The sequence below is a fragment of the Lathyrus oleraceus genome, chromosome 4 (assembly GCF_024323335.1).
Source record: "Lathyrus oleraceus cultivar Zhongwan6 chromosome 4, CAAS_Psat_ZW6_1.0, whole genome shotgun sequence".
Lineage (NCBI taxonomy): Eukaryota > Viridiplantae > Streptophyta > Magnoliopsida > Fabales > Fabaceae > Lathyrus > Lathyrus oleraceus.
In genome coordinates, this window is record NC_066582.1 from 265,117,691 (window position 1) to 265,135,043 (window position 17,353).

A 17,353-nucleotide genomic window follows, 5' to 3' on the forward strand; every position below is an offset into this window, starting at 1 on the left:
TTGGACAAGGGCATCTACCTTTGCATGAACATGGTCAAGGCTACTGATTTCGTACATTCCACCCTTAGTCTGGGACTTTTCCACTGGAGTTCTTTCACCTCCCCATTGGCAATGGTTTTGGGCCATGTTTTCAATGAGTTGATAGGCTTTAGTGTATGGCTTATCCATAAGTGCACCGCCCGTGGAAGCGTCTATTGTAAGTCTTATGTTGTACAGAAGCCCATTATAAAAAGTGTGAATGATCACCCAGTCTTCTAGACCGTGATGTGGATATATTCTCATCATGTCCTTGTATCTCTCCCACGCTTCATAGAGAGATTCCACATCTTTTTTCCTGAATCTGTTGATTTGAGCTCTCAGCATAGCAGTTTTGCTCGGCGGAAAGTATCGGGATAATAAGACGTTCTTCAGCTCCTCCCATGTTGTAGCGGAGTTGGAGGACAAGGATTGCAACCAAGCCCAAGCTCTGTATCTTAGAGAAAAGGGAAAAAGGCGCAGTCTTATCGCATCTTGAGATACACCATTCGCTTTTATAGTATCCGCGTACTGCACAAACTTGGTCAGGTGTTCATTAGGATCTTTTGTTGGATTTCCAGCAAATTGATGTTGTTGGACAGCTGATAAGAGTGAGGGTTTCAGCTCGAAATCGTTTCGATTAATAGCGGGGGCAACAATGTTGTTGTGAGGTTCTTGTTGAGATGGGGTAGCGTAGAATTTTAGAGGACGATTATGTGGTACTTCGTCAGCCATGTTTGGTTTTTCTTCAGATTTAATAGGAAATGAGATATCGGGAATACCGTATTTTTTTTGATATTCGTGTATTCAGCGTCTCACGTATAGGAAACACTCTAATTCGGGGATTGGTGGTGCTAAGTTATCGCCTTGTGAGCGAGTACTTGGCATGCAATCAGGGAAAGAAAAAGGAGAGAAGATTAGTTTTCGTTTTTCTACCTTAGTCTATACCGTGCAACGGAAGAATCACACTATTCGACTAAAACAGGTCCCCGCAACGGCGCCAAAAACTTGATGCTTCATTTGGCTATATATAAAATATAGTCTGTCAGGTACTTGACTGCAAGTGCACAATCTAGTCGCTCTAGTTTTAAAAGATATCGATCCCACAGGGACCTATGGTCAAACTAGTGCTGCTAACGTCACTATGTTTAGCTAAGGGAACAGATTAGTAAGAGTTCGGGGGTAATATAGTAAATCTAAGGGAAATTTTTCGGTTTTAAGAAAGAATAAAGGGAAGGAATCAGTATGCAGCGCATTAACCGTCAGGGATTCGATAAGTCACCGGTAAATACTTTGAATGTCAAATATCTTCAGTAGAAAATGTTTATTCAAAAGACTTTATCTCACACTCTCATGGTTGTTGATTTGGCCTATAACTTTAAGTCAGAATGTACGCTCTCGCTGTCCCATTTGAAGTCAAAATCACTTTTTGAAAATAAATAAATTCTAATTGTTTTTAAAGTGCTCTCGCTGTTTTTAAACCCAATGCCTAATTTTTACTATCCAGCTCGAGCCTCACGCTCTCGCGATTGTTGGTTCTCACCTTAGTTAATTTCCCACTCTCGTGGCAAAATCGTATTAAATAGCTTTTCACGCTTTTGTGATAAACTTAATTAAATTTAGATTAAAAACTTCATCCTAAAAGGTTATTTGAGAAAAAGGGTTTTCACCGGTTATTATTAAATCCCATCAAATTAAGTTGCTACATACCGATACCGGTAGTTTAGCCGGACATATTAAATAAGGCAATCGCAAGGCATAAACAGATTAACTCAGCGGAAAACATGCTTATAACAATAAATGGGCAATAATAGTAATAATTCAATAAAAACCCGGATATCGAAGTACAGAGTATAGCGATTCTTGGAGCACTTGAGCAGTCCTCCACAAGTCGGTAGACTTTGCTTCTTCAATACAGATTACTACTTAAAATTAAATAAAGTGTAGTAGTTCCCCAGTGTAGGAAACTACTGCTATGGCTAACTGGAAAACTAACTGAAAAAGGGAAACTATGAAAAGAATGGCGAATACAATAAGGCAACGGAAACAAGGTTGCTGGAAAGAAAGAAAAAAATGTTGAGTGCTAAAAACTGGAAATTAAATTGCAGAGCGTCAAATCAAAGTAGCCGTCCCCAATTTTTCCCAATTGAGTCCGTTATATAGTGTCCATTAGGTCTTGGTAGTTGAGGAATTCAAGGAACACTTGGTCTTGAGAGAGGGAAACGTGGGGAAAAGTTTGTTGGAGGAAATATAGGCACTTTTGGGTGCTTGCTGCTGACTGCTTCAAAGCGCAGTTTGTGGCTGTGTGACGCTCGTCATGGGAATGTGACGATCATCACAGTCTGGGCCGTGACGAGCGTCATGAATGTGTGGCGATCGTCACATCAGCAAAATCTGCTTTTTCTGTTCTTCTGGTTTTTCTATGCCTTTTTTACTTGTTTCTTTTTCTTCTTCTTCTTCCTTTTCTTTATTTTGCTCTTTAATGCATGGAGATTTAAATACCTGCAAAAAAAGCACGAATACTTGCGCAATAATCGGGATATTAATCGAAATGATGTGATTTCTGAGTGTAAATAGAGGCAATTATCTGATGTGTTTTCGCGTTATCAGCATTCAGTCCACCAAAGACCAAAGTCAATGTGCAACACAAGTGGTAATCAAGATGGAAGACTGAGATTAGATCATGGAGAGATGATCCGATGGATAGGACCTTAACACCACACCATCGGAGCTAGGGCTCCGGTCATCTTCTCCGGTGGACCTCACCGGACTGGTCCACCACCAACCTTCACTAAAATAAAAAGTGCGTACACTAATTTAAAAGAAAAATGTTCAGGAAATCAAATTTGGCCTCAATTTCTCCCAATTCCAAGTATATTGAAAGATACGTGGATTTGAAGTTTGAGGTGCATGATTTGAGTTGCTTTGATTTGGCCTCAAAGTAACTCAATCTTGTTGCCTACATTGGTAGGACTTCAGCCAACCAAAAATTATTTGAAATGATGGAGAATTGAGAGATAATCAAAGAGATAAAGTTTCACAAAATTCACCTTTTGTTTGTAGTGAACAAGCTTGATCTCGATCTCAATTTAATTGGGCTTGCTTCCACTAGCTTGCAGGAGATGAAATGTATGCAAAAGGGATTTGAATTCTTGGAGTTTCAATTCTAAAATAGAATGGGAATCAAAAATGATTTCACGAGAAATCTTTAAGAAATTCTATCAATGGATGGTGAGGGTGTTTGCAGTTCAAAGCTTGGGCAAGGTCCTCTTCATTCTGAGCAGGAGGGCATGTATTTATAGGGTCTTGCATTCATTTCTACACACTTCCAATTATGAACCAAAAATAGCAACTCAAGTTGCATGGGTGCATGGTCATGAATTTAGGCCCAAATGATGATTGCATTAAGTCCAAATTCGTGCACAAAACATGCTGAGATCATAACATGAAGCCATGCAAAGGCATTTGAAAATTGAGTTTAAAAGTTGGCAAAACAAGCCATGCAAAGTAACCATGCGCAATTCACTCAAAAATGAATCAAATGCCATGATATTGGATGTTTTGGAAAGAGAACATGAAGGGAACAACTTTGTTGTTGAAGACTTTTCTATTTGGAGCTTGTATCATGATGACTTTTATGGTGTAAGTTGGAGAAATCAAACATAGTTGAAAAATTTCTAAGTATAAAGTCAAATGACCGTTTCTTCCACCATGAGTAACTTTTTCTATGAGCTTCAAATGAAAATTGTTCCTTCACCAAAGTTGTATCCCTTCCATTCCTATTAAATTTGGTCACAAATTTGACACTATTTGAATCTTGCATGAGGGAGTTATGGATTTTAGAAGTTGAAGAAAACTGCTTGTTCAAGGATGATGGCCCAAAATGACCTATAATGTTTCCTCATGGCACATGCCCTTTCAAGTTGAATTTGATATTTCTAAAGGAGGAATAGTTGGAGAAGACATCTTTAATGTCATCATGAAACTTGGATGGTCTTCATATCATGAAAATTGAGCAAGTTATGGTTCATGGAAGTTGACCTCCTAACTAGGGCACAAACAAAATGACCTATAATATTTCACCATAAAAAATGACTTTCCAAGAAAAATTATACCTTGATGTCAACGTGAAAGTTTTGTGGAATGTCATATTTAGTAACTTTGATCTTGGAATCATTTTCATATGACAAACATTCGAGGAGATAGGGTTTAGGGAACCCCAATTTTGAATAGTTGACTTTCTCTGATCAACCTCTTTGAACCAACTTGAAAACTTGAAGTTATTTTTCTGTTTGGGGTCATGGAGAATCATATATTCTTGAGTATCCCATAATATATTTGACCAATTGATGAGGAAACTTGCTGAGGAAGTCACATAAGATACCTAAATGAATTAGGGCTTCCAAGGCAAACAAGCTTCAAACTCTTGATGAATTCTTGATCAGATTGAGAAATAATGAACATAGGGATCCATATATGATACTTAGAACCATTGTGAACCTTTCCTTGATTAATCTCTTGCATTGAGGGTCTCAAACCCTAGTTATGAACTTGGCGGGGGCACAAATGGACACATACACCTACAAAAGAAACAAAGTTACACATATACATATTTTTGGTATTTTGGTTAGTAAGTAAATTAAAATAAAGTATGATACAATCAAAAGTGCATGGTGATCTCTCCCAATACAAACCCAATGAATGAGGGGTGAGGAGGATACCAAGGTGTGATCCCAAAGTCAATGCAAAATGATGAGATATCATGAGGGATCTTGGGGTCCTAATTGGGGTTTTATAACTGCCCCTATTTAAGGACATTCTAGCTGAGGATATGAAGGTTAAAATCTTTGTATCAACTCTGTAAAATGGACTTAAATAACAACATCAAGAAACAAATTTTGGTCCCTAAGAGACCTCATGATGCATATGGTATGTATGCAAAAATAATCTTTGCGAAGAATATATTGCCACAAAGCAAAAGAATCCGGAGAGACTGAAAGTCTATAGGAGCATAATGCATTCCATAAGGAAAGCTCACTGAGGAGACATAGACTCTAGGGGATAAAACATTATGTGTAGGCCAGGCTACAACTTCAAAACTGCTGGAGAATACGAGGTGATTTCTATGTAAATAAATCAGTGGAAAGACTCGGTTGGGGAAAAAGGAAATCTGCATATATTGGGATAACACCAATACAACAAGAAACAACCATTAGGGAAATGCCTAAATCAAGACGAGACTGAAATACTCAAACGCAAAAAGGGAAATCGATTTCTCCAAGAAATACGAAACCAAACTCAATTGGGAAAGAAAAACTTCAACACAAGATTAGAAGAGATATATTATCCACTACCGGTTACTGTGTAAGAAGGTAATACACTCGGATAGAGGGACATCCATTACCGATTAGGGTAAACATATCAAGGATGACACACTGAGAAAAATGAAGCATATTCATTACCGGTTACTGGGCAAAAATGACCTAATGGGGAAAAGAAACCAAATAGGATTTACAACTACCTGCTACTGGGCAGAAGACCAGAGAGAGAGTATTTGTCACCGCTTAAAGTGAATATATCAAGGATAAACTCAAAGGGAAGAATATCCGTCACCGGTTAAGATGAACATATCAAGGATAGACTTCCGGAGAAAAATAGGAATTACAACTACCGGTTACTGGGTAGAATACCAAAGAAAGAGAAAATCCGTCACTGGTTAAAGTGAACATATAAAGGACGAAATCTTCTGGGGAAAGTAGGAATTATAAATACCTCTTTATTGGGTAGAATACCAAAGAAAGAGAAAATCCGACACTGGTTAAAAGTGAACATATCATGGATGAACTCTTCTGCAGAAAGTAGGAAGTACAACTACCTTTTTACTGGGTAGAATACCAAATAAGAAGAATATCTGTCATCGGTTAAGATGAACATATCAAGGATAAACTTGTCGGGGAAGTGAAAAAAATGAATCCGCTACAGAAAATCAAAAAAGTAAATTACCTTTTACCGGTTACTGGGTAAATTAACACATGTAAAGTACTTAGCATCAAGAAGAATATTACTAGTTACTGGGTAATAAACTCTTAGGGACAAAAAGATCTATCTAGGTAAAAGCTAGAAAGCAACGGTTAAACAAGACTCAACCCAATGAGGATATAACTCAAGGGGAGTGGTTCCATCCGGGTAATGAATTGGGGAGGAAACTGAAATAAAAATCATCCATGAGGAAATAACTCAGTGGGGTAGAAGAAAGGATAAACTATTTCTGCTTAAGGGGCTGACACTCTACAATTGAAGGAGGACAGGCACACCAAATCTACTTGGGGAAATAATATCACCAAAGCAGGGTATCAGAAAAAGGGTCAATGCGACAAAATGCACAATGAAATATCTGATACTATGTTTATGCATGAATATGCATGATTATGTACATGATTATATTGACAAACGAGCACAAAGGATACAAACATGAAGATCTAAATCATCACAACTAGATACTCAACTAATCTTAACAAGATGGAAACACCATCTGGAGAACCTTCCAGGGGTGTAAATAAATCACTGAGGATATAAATTCTAACTCAAAATAATATTCAAATCAAGTCTGGATGGGAAAAGGCATGGAAAACATGCGTCCAACCTAAAGTACTGCGGACAAGGAAGGATTTGCTAAGGATCCTTATCAGAGCAACAAGTCATCACTGCGGGGAATTTTAAGTCAACACCATATCAAATGGGAGACAACCCTGCATGGGATACTAACAATACTGCTCAGAACCAAATACTTCCTGAAGGAAGAAATGTCCTATCAGAAGATGGAATTCCGCTGGGGTCTCAAATCACAATAAGAGGTAAAAACTCTAAGTGGGGAGAACCATACGATCTACTGGGGATTCTATCCAACATCTCTGTGGGGCTTCACTAGGGATACAACAATCTGCCAGGAAAATCAAAGACCACATGAGGGGTATAAAGATCAACAAAAACTTCCTCAAAAGGAAAACAACAGTCATCAAACTCTTCTCGGAGATCGAGAAATAATCCTAATTCCAAGATACCAAGATATCAACTGAATCAGCAAAGTCACGCAGGGGAGAAACTATCACGACTATGCAACACACAGATATATGCGTCGGGGATATGGAGACCAAATAAAGGTTCCAGGATAATCAAGGATTCATTCACAAATACAAAAAGAAGAACGCCTTAGCTGAGGATGGAGAAACACATCAGCTCTTCCGCGGATAAAAACCCATCAATCATGCTAGGGATGAACAACAAACTGTTGTGGAGGTAAAGTCACCAAATCACTGCTCAGGGAAGACCAACAATGCTTCACATACCAAGAATTATTTTCCTTGAGATTATTGTTGACATTCCTTTTTTATAATTGATCGTTCTTAAAGTAAATGCCTTATTATTTCAAAAAGATATTTATTCATTTATTTATTTCAAAATTATCATCATATAAATTCAATTTTAAAATAAAAATAAATAAGGATAACAAATAATTGGATAAAAGCTCAACTTTATTTAATAGAATGGTATCCGCAAATGGAAGGACTACATGGATCTTTACAAAGTTTGAAAATGGTAATTTACATGGAAAAGGGCTACATTGAATACAATGACAACTACTTTTCCTACGAACTTCGAAATCCAGTATGCTTGTTTTTGATTGAGAATGATGAATAAAAACCAAATGACCGCTCAAAACTTCTTCAAAGATTAGGACTAGCCGAATGTGGTTACTTGCCATAATCCCTAATTTTTGCCTAGATTTCCCTAAGGCGGGGTACTCAATCTTTCGGGATGAATTTTATGTTTTATGTCTCTAACTTTTGCCTGGTTCGCCCTTTCGAGTTTTCAATCCACCGAGACGCTCATTTTTGTCAAGACACTTAGAGAGCCCTTCAACTACATCAGTAGATAATACAGATAAGAGATTCTCATGACGTTTCTTTAAGTCCAAGGGATCTAATACAAAGGATGACAACTTCCTTAACTCTTTCAAATCAGGACATCTAAAACTCTACTTCTTAGTGTTCCTTCATCCATAATCCATGGTCTGAAAATATTTTCAAACAAGACCTTAGTTTCCTTGAAAATTATTTTCTGAGACGAATGTCATGATGCAAATGTATGCATGAATGCAACAATTACATACAAGGGATCACACACAAGGCAAACACAAACAAAGGTCAACGGATGGATCAAGTCATCATCAAGATCAATCATCCATTTTGGTGGATTATGGTTTTCACCTTATCAACACCCAAGTTCCATTGATATTGATGAGACTGATCGGATCAACCAATAATCATAGGGTTTGATGTGATTCACGAGCATGGAGCTAGGGTAAGAACCATCTTAAAGGAGTGTACTATGGATAAAAACCTGTAGACCATGTTCTAACAAGTTCCCAGAGTCGTGATCCCATCTATCGGATACTATAGTTTATGATGACGGACTCATTAACCCATAATATTCTCAAGAGAAACTCGTATGCGTATAGTATCGCGTAACAACTATTATCAAGTCTACACTTAAACAGTCTCCGCACTACAACCGAAATAGGCCAAGTTGGGTTATATGTTTTACGGTCCTCAGCTTCTCGGACTCCCAAATCGAAAAAAGTAATGCATATCCATGATATACTCGTGTGACATCAATAATTCCAAGGGGGTCTCCATTGAGTAGATAGGTCTCAAGCCAACTCGTTAAGGACTACTCCACACGAGTTGAACATGACTATATTATCCTCCTATCTTAATTGCACACAAGTTAGGGTTAGAACTTATCTCACCACTCAGAGATCACCAAGCACAACAGACAGTTTATATCGCACAATAATATATACAAACAAATATTAAATATCAACAAAATATTTCACACAAAAAAGTAGGCTAAACCCACTGAGGACTAGTCCCCAGCAGAGTTGCCACTTAACTTATGTAGCGGTAAATTCATGATCATCCAGTTATGGATAAACTTGACGTCAATAAAACCAGAGTCGTTATTTCCAATGAAAAAGGGAAAAAGTACAAACAAAACCTAAAGATAAGAAGTTTTAAAATAAAAACTAATAAAATGCCAGAGATTACAGGTAAAGGGGTTGGTTAACAGAGGGAATGTGTTAGCACCCAAAGTATCCTAGGTACTCAAATGGAGCCCTCTTTTGTATGCAAGTGTTTTGGTCAAAATGATGTTTGATAAAAATGGAATGGGAGTATGAGAAAAGAATTTATTTTATATATATATATATATATATATATATATATATATATATATATATATATATATATATATATATATATATTGTGTTTGACAAGACCTTCAGTCTTATGCCTACGTACCAATATAAAAATGAGGGGTCAAAACCCCGTAGTTCGTGGTAAAAATTTCAAAGAAGTTAGTGGATTGATTTTAACAAAGGTTTAAAAGAAAAAGGCACAAAAGGCCAAAGACTTAAATGAGGTGGTTAGTTCTTTTTGTCTTTTTGAAATTAAAGTCAATATGGTTAAGTTCATTCATAGATTTGATTAAGAAAAAGTTTGAAAATTCATTGACCTAATACCAAAGTTTCTAATCATTAAAACATGTCTAAGTTGAAAACACAAGCAAAGAAGATTTTGAAAAAAAGGGAGAGATTTGAAATTAAAGAAGTGGGAGGAGATGAGAAGACTATCCTAAACAAAAATTAAAAGTTAAGAGTTGAAAAGATCTTACCAATGGGATGTAATCCACAAGACAAGAATGTCAGATAGAAACCCAATTTCCTTTGGACTTTAGCAATCAACAAGCATAAGTAATAACCAAGCAAATCATATGAAGACCAAGGCATCAAATAAAGATAGCCATAAAATCCAAGCAAGCACTCCAATAGCTAGCAGTCTTCAGTGTCTTCATATGCATCAAATGAAATACTCCTTGGCAAACTCACAGAAACAATCATCAGACATCATCTAGAATAACATCATAACAATTAAGCACAAAGACAAAGTGACATATGAACCAAGGGGAACTCAAGGTTGCATCAGATGAAAGGCATTGTCAATGATATCTCAATCTCAGAATAATGACATTGGCCAAATCCTTTAGCATAGGGAATGTTGCCTACTTCTAAGTCCAAAAGTTCAGATGAAGTCAAGGGAATAGGTCCAACAGTACACCAACATATTTTTTAGAGTTTTTCTTGTTATTAGGTATTTTAGGGTCCTAAGACTACAAACACAACAAAATCAAAGGCACACAATATATACAAGCACAAATGATATGGCTCAAGTGAGCAATGTGAAAATAACTAAAACATAAACATCTTGCATGAAATATAAAATGGAAATGAATGATAAAGGTACTTGAATAAAAATTTCATTAAGTAAATGACTTGAAAGTAAAGAAATGTTAGTCAAATATTAGTGAAGAATTTTAATTGTTTAAGTCATTCTTTGGAGAAAACTCAACCATTCATTCACAAGTATGAATACATGAATCAAGACATCATCTATGAAAAGGGCTCCAACTTGGATAAATCAACAAGTATGCCACTAGCTCTCATGAATGGAAAAAGGGTCAAGTTTTCACACAATTCCATGAAGAATGAGAGACTTACAATCTCACTTACTAGAATGATTTATATTGTGGGACAGGTTCGGCTCTATGTTAATCAATCACAATTGGAGTTATATAGAAGTCACAACTATCTGAGGTCGTGCAATAAGAATATCGGTGTTAATGCATGTTAGAGATATGGTACAAAGAACCATACTCCTAAAACATACCACACATAAAAATAAAGTGGGGAGAGACCTATCTCAATCAGACTCACGTTGATTCATCTGACACTAGGTCATTGATGAATCATCTAGCAATTGATATTTGAGATTTCATTGGTCAATGGATGAATTTGGAAAGAATGGGGATGAAGATAGAGAGGGAAGGGGAAATAGAAACCCAAGTTGATCATAGGAGGAATTTCATCTGATCAATATTATCCATTCATTTTGGGGGATGAAATGTACATTTCATCACCCCCTAAATCCAATAATATTGGTCAAATAAAAGCCAAATCAACCATGACCAAGGCAAACCAGAAAGTCAAACACCACTAGATCAATAAAATGGCCCAACAATATTTTTAAACAATTAAACAAATAAAAATCATTTTTAAAATGAATTAAAATGCATTTTTAAATGGACAAAACCTCAAATCCCTTCAAAATACCAAATAAATGGCCAAGGGATTTATCCTAGGTCAAACAAGGTCAAAGGACATTAGACAAAAATTTTCCTAATTTTTGGAAAGTTAGAAGTATTTAAAAATATTTAATTTTTTTTAAAAACAAGTCAAAAATCATTTAATTCACAAAAAATATCAAAATTAATCCAAAAAATTATTTTAGTTCAGAATATGGAAGAGAAAAATATTTAAATATTTTTAGTGAAAGTCCCGTATTTTTTGAATTAAAAATAAATGTAATATGAATTAAACAATATAAGTGGATTAAACATAAAATCAGAAAATAAAATAAAATTAAAAAAACAAGGGCCATCCGATCTCCCTTATTTATTGAGGTGGCAGATATGATTGCCACGCACATCAAGTTCACCAAAGACCAAAGTCAATGGGTAACACAAATGGTAAACATGATGAAAGGCTGAGATTAGAACATGGAGAGATGATCTGATGGATAAGACCTTGCCACCATACTGCCAGAGCTAGGGCTTCAGTCATCTTCTCCGGCGAATCTCACCGGCCTAGTTCACCACCAGCCTTCACTAAAATAAAATGTGTGTGTCGCATTACGCGAAAAACCGGCGGGAAAACAAAACAACAGAGCCGCCACCGTGCGTTATTTATCCCAAAAGAGGGAAAGGAAACGCTCGAAGTAAACCTGGAAAGAACATGGTCTCGCGACCAAAGAGAATGGGATCGGGAGTCGGTTATGCGAAGGGAAGGTATTAGCACCCCTACGCATCCGTCGTACTCGACGGGATCCACGCACAAAAGGAAGGAAAATGGTTGCTAAAACGCTGCTCATAAACAAACACACTGACTGAAAGAGACACAAGAAAACAACAGAAACTGACTCGGCAGGATATCGCATCCTGGGCCTACGTAGTCTATCAGGCATAGACATCAGAGTCGACGTAGTTCGGACGGGGGAAAACATGCTCGCTAGGATGTCGCATCCTATGCATACGTATCTTCTCGGACTAAAGAAGAATCAGAGCACTCGTAGCTCGGCTAACGCATGCCAAACAAACAAACACGGGAAATCGACTGCCAATCGCTGGAATTACGTCAAACTCCTACACAAAACAGGCAAACATGGAAACCGAATGCCAATCGATGGACTTACATCAGACTCCGAACCAAACACAGGAAGAAGAAGGGTCTCGATTGCAACTAGGGCAAGAGAAAGGGAAGGTCTCAATCGCAACGAGGGCTAGCCATATTATGATGGAAATTCTGAACAGATCTACTCTAGGTGGAGTTCTCGTATTGTCCCAATGAGGTGTACACCCCTCGGTTCAATACTACACAACTCCGGGTTCTAAGTTCTTCTCAAAGCTCGGGTACGGAGCTTATCTCACAACATGTGTCAAACACCATAGATCACCCAACATAATAGCAGAATAAATCATATTGCATAAATAATACAACAAGATATAAAGAAGCAATAAGGAAGAAAACAAATCTTAACATTCATAGCAATTTGAACTAAATTAGGCTTGACTCTCTCTAGCTTGGAGCTAAGTTTCCCCAGCAGAGTCGCCATCTGTCGCATCTCGAAAAATACGATTCCTCGCGATGGTCGCGGAAAAAATTATGTTCGAACAGAGTCGCCACCGAACTTTATTTATCCCAATGAAGGAATAGGAAAATATCGATAAAACCTTTGAAAAAATAGAATAATGGTCGTCGCAACCATATTCGGGTTCGGGAGTCGATTACGCAAGGGGAAGGTATTAGCACCCCTCACGTCCGTTGTACTCAACGGGAACCTTTTAGTCTAATTTTCTATTTGAATGTTAGTTAACTGTTATTTGCTTTCTTTGAGTAATTAAGGCTTATGATAAATATGGGTGAAGACCTCGGGAGGGGGAAAATGGGAGGTTTTTTATTAGTGTGCTCGCCAAGATTTCGCAATCTCGTGCCTACGTATCCTTATGGTGCAATAAGGAAATCAGAGCATTCGTAGTTCGGGGAACTACGGTTTGGTGTGTTTTGTTTGATGGACGACTGTGTAGGTCGGCGTTCTAAAGGCTAAACGCTGGCTTGTCTACTCTCGGCTGAGGCTTAAGCACTGGTTTGTTATGCGCATTAGAAAGGATTGACAGTGTCCTTTTTGAAAGGGTTTTGGTCACGCGGGGGTGACAAGTTGGATTGATGTGTTTGGGTGTTTTGGTTTCGATCGCTCGGGGGCGAGAAGTTGAGTTTGATTTGTTTGAGATGTTTTTGAAGAACGACGAAAGATTGAGCAATGTGGTGTTCACCAATCGTCCAATTCTTTCGAGGAATAACGAGGTGTTCGCCTTCTACTCCTTTTTCGTTCGAATTATTTTGAAAGTTTGTTTGTGGATGTTGAATATGCACGGTAGTGAGGCGTACGCCCCCTACTTGCTTATCCAAAGAATAATGAGGCGTACGCCACTTATTCCTTTATCCAAGTTTATTTAGCGTGTTTTAGTCGGAAGTCGATAATTTGTGCAATATGGCGTTCGCCAATTATTCAAATAATCGAGAGATGGCGAGGCGTACGCCTCTCATCTTTTGTCATCCGAAGTTTAAATTGTAAAAGATATGTCTTGAGATGTCGCATTGGATTTGTGAAAATAGTTTGTATTTGAATTCGTAGGTTTGGATTTAAAGATGATTTGAGTTTATTTGATCGTGGTTTTGAATTGATGACGAAGATTCGAGCAATGTAGCGTACGCCAATTATTCGAATAATCGAAAGATAGTGAGGCGTACGCCCCCTATCCTCTTTTCATCTGAAATGTAGAATTAAAAGGATTTAGGATTTGTAATTGATTTAGAAGGTGTGATTTGAACTTGTATGATTATTAGGGTTTTAATTGAATGACGAAAATCCGAGCAATATGGCGTACGCCAATTATTCGTATAATCGAGAGATAATGAAGCGGATGCTCACTATTCTCCTTTTCACCCAAAATACGAAATTAAAAGGGTTTGGAATTTGTAGAAATGATTATGATTTGAAATGATTTGAATTTGGAAATTATATTTGATTTTGAAAAGTGATTTGAAATTGTGATTTAAGATTTAATCGGGTGACAAGAACTCGTGCAATATGGCGTACGCCAATTATTCGAGTAATTGAGAAATAGTAAGGCGTACGCCTCCTATCTCCTTTTCATCCCAAGTTTATGTTTAAAAAAGAACATTCTTTTGAAATTGAATTGGTTTGGAAAAATGATTTGAATTCATGTTTAGGAATAAATGAATTTTATTTTGTGTATTATTTCATCTACTCGATTAGTCAATAACCAAGTAGGTTTCATTGTAAGGAAGCCCAAGAGTAAGCTATGTGAGGTTGATGGCGATGCTAGAAGCAATCGACTTACAAGGGTGTTTAAAAATGGGCTCGATATTAAATCGAGAATTGTATGATTTGTGCTTTTAAAATTGGTTTGTGTTGGATGATGAATTGATATTGAAATAAAATTGGAAATAGTTTGTGAAATGATGATGACATGAAATAGTTTTTCTTTTTTGAAATGTGAAGTTTGTGAGAGTGGGAGAAATTAAACAATTTCTTTTAATCAAAATTAATTTATTAAAATTTGTTTAAATTGATTAATTAAATTAACTAAAGTTAATTATCAAAATTATTTAATTAATTCAAATAATTAAGTTAATTAAAATTGATTAATAGAAATTAAACTCATCAAGTTTTAATCAATTAATTAAGCCAAAAGAGAAAGAAAATAGGAATTAACATTGATTTAATCAGCATGTAACGATGAATATGTGCTCGGAACCGGTTTGTACATAACGACCATGAAATTGAAATGTCGTATGTGAGTTCTAAACGCGGTGAAATCATACAATTAATTTATTGAAGTTTGGCGGTATGCCGGCATAAAATTGCCAAATCCACAGACCGGAAAACCGGTTCATATGATACCGTAATGAAATAGAATAACAGCCATCCCCAACTTGTTTATGATATTTTCAAATGATAAAGAAAGATGGCAGCAATTTAAACATCTATCACATGTATAAATTGGCCCAAACATGATCATATAGAAGTAGTACACACTTGTAGCATTGAGCTCTTTAGAAACAGCACTAAAATTCAACCCCATATTATGAAAACTATTAATCAAACAATGTAATAACAACCTATGATGAATAAAGGAACCCAAGGTACATGAATGCCATAGCAAAACTCAACGTACACACCACTTCACCATCAGTTACGAAATTTCACATACTAAAAATAAATAAATAAAATAAAAAAAATAATAATTCTTTGATTTTTTCAACTTCTATGAAGAAACTAAGATATTCCTAGAAGTATCCTTCGGCCAAACAATACCGGAGTGTGCTGCCATGGAAACCGAATCCGCCTTGAAACAGGATTAATGCTAACATTCCCAGGATTAATGCTAACATTCCAAACATAACAGTTCCATATCCAAAATAATCAAAAAAAACAAAATCAAATTTCAAAATAACTAGAACCCAAAATCTGAACAGAAATAACATAATAAAAACCAAACTTCGCCGAAATATAAGTCGAATACCAACCGGATAGAGAATGGCGAAGGCGAGATCTGCGTCAACCTTTGCTATCGTCGGAAATGGTGAGAACCGACCTTGGACACGGCTTGGAAATTATAGAAATGCGGACTTTGATTTGTTGTTTGGAAGAATTCTGCAGTAAACTCGAAGCCAAATATCAGTAAGTAAATCAGAAACTTCAGCTTCTGTTGAGTCGAAGTTACCGACACGATGGCGGTATCTCGGATGCGAGGTTAACAAAAGAGGATAAAACCGGCGAGGAACAATGAAGGTTGTTTTGTGGGTTTCAGCGGCGGAGTGAAGGTTGTTGAGGAAGGTGAGCGGCGGTAGTGGTGTGGTCGGTCTTTGAGATGTTGGTGGTGACGCGCGGTAGGTTTATTTGCTGGTGGTGGGGTTTTGACGGTTGAGTTTGAAGAAGATGAAGGGCTTCGCGTTTTTTGACGGCGGAAAGGGTTTTGGATGGGTTGCGAGCGGTGGATTCGCGAGGGTAGAGAAGCGGTTAAGATGGCGAAGATGCTGGTTTACGGTGGCGGATGTTGATGGTGAGGTTGTGGTGGAGGTTCTATGGTGACGGATGGGTTGTTGCGGGTGGATGAAGGGAGATGATTGGAGAGGAAGGGTTTTTGAAGATGGGGAACTGATAGTGAGGAATGAAGGGTGGCGGCGGAAGGAAGAAGAAAGGTTTTTTCTGTTTCTTTAGAGAGTGAGAGGGATACTGAGAGAGGCAATTTTTTGAGAATGAGTGAATTGTCTGTGTTTTCTGTGAGGGAGTCCGAGTGAGAGAAGATAAGGGTGAGGTGTCTCCCTTTGAGTGGATTCGTGAGAGAGAGATATAAGGATTTGTAAGGAATTTTTTATTTTTTATGGATTTTTTGTCCTTCAGTGTGAGAGACGTTAGGAATAAATGTGGAGAGGTTTAAGGGACACGTGGCAGTGAGAGAATGGAATCAAATCCTTTTTTGATTTTGTTTGTAACCGTTTGAGAGAGAGGTGTTGGATTTTTTTGTTTTTTTTTATGTGAAGAAGGAATCCAATGCACATAATATATACATATATATATATATATATTTTTTTTCCAACTATTATTCTCTTAAGAAGAATACAAATCATAAAAAAAAATCTAATTAATATTTACTTCTAATTAACATCTAAAAAAACTAACCAATATTCAATTGAATCACTAATATATAAAAACAAACTAACTAAAATTTTATAAAAAATCTAACTAATTTTTAGAAAAAATCTAACTAATATTTAATTAAATATCATTCTAATTTCTTTAATTAAATATCAAAAAATATTTGACCAATTAAAAAAATAAAATAAAGTACAAACTTGTTCGAAAAAATCGAACTGGTCACACTAAAATTGTCAGGACAAAATATACTTATTAAAAATACAGTCTTTCCTCAAATTTTAACGATTCAACCGATTTTTTCTGTATTCTCAAATAAATTCATTCTGACTGACATTTCAGGTGTTTATTCATGATGCAAATGTATGTCATGCTATGCATATGATGCAAAAATGAAAATGAAATTAATTCTATGAAAATTTAAA

General features: G+C 36.6%; 1 long non-coding RNA gene and 1 other non-coding gene across 2 annotated transcripts; one reads left to right on the plus strand and one right to left on the minus strand.

Moving 5' to 3' along the window:
* The first annotated feature begins 256 nt into the window (after nt 1–256).
* On the plus strand, nt 257–363 carry LOC127076991 (small nucleolar RNA R71). The gene has a single exon (XR_007786987.1). It is a non-coding gene; the product is annotated as a small nucleolar RNA R71 (small nucleolar RNA).
* Nucleotides 364–15,338: 14,975 nt separating this feature from the next.
* LOC127074997 (uncharacterized) lies at nt 15,339–16,730 on the minus strand. Its single transcript, XR_007786159.1, has 2 exons — nt 15,800–16,730; nt 15,339–15,657 (listed from the first exon to the last, which is right to left on the minus strand). It is a non-coding gene; the product is annotated as an uncharacterized LOC127074997 (long non-coding RNA).
* Nucleotides 16,731–17,353: the final 623 nt, after the last annotated feature.